The sequence below is a fragment of the Theobroma umbraticum genome, unplaced genomic scaffold (assembly GCF_002168275.2).
Source record: "Theobroma umbraticum cultivar Fairchild unplaced genomic scaffold, ASM216827v3 scaffold_95.0, whole genome shotgun sequence".
NCBI lineage: Eukaryota > Viridiplantae > Streptophyta > Magnoliopsida > Malvales > Malvaceae > Theobroma > Theobroma umbraticum.
The window spans coordinates 8,325,997-8,326,336 of record NW_018397257.1 but is presented as its reverse complement, the minus strand read 5'-3'; the positions used below and the strand labels follow the sequence as shown (position 1 = coordinate 8,326,336).

Sequence of the window (340 nt, the reverse complement as noted above, 5' to 3'; positions counted from 1 at the left end):
CCATGACCCTTTCCAACTCGTCTCGGATGGCTGACTCAACTTCTGGGTGCTGAGATAACAACCAGAAGAAGCTGGTCAACCCTGAGGCCACCGTGTCACGACCAGCTAAGAGGAAACTTATGACAATGTCTCTAAGATACTTGTCATCATTGATTGTGCCCATGAATCTTGACAAAAGATCATTACTGTCTGAAAACCCCTTTTCGCGCCGTTGATTAATCATCTCTTGAGCAAATTCATCCACCATTTTAATAGCTTCTTTAAGCTGCTTTTCCGTGCCCAAATTCAATAGCCTTTTGACTTTCCATATCAAAGGCGAAGACGCCAGCCCTCTTTGTGC

The 340-nt window shown here is 44.7% G+C and overlaps 1 pseudogene; it reads right to left on the bottom strand.

Moving 5' to 3' along the window:
* Position 1: 1 nt before the first annotated feature.
* Positions 2-340, bottom strand: part of LOC110412409 (cytochrome P450 94C1 pseudogene) — a 1,217-nt pseudogene continuing 878 nt past the window's right edge.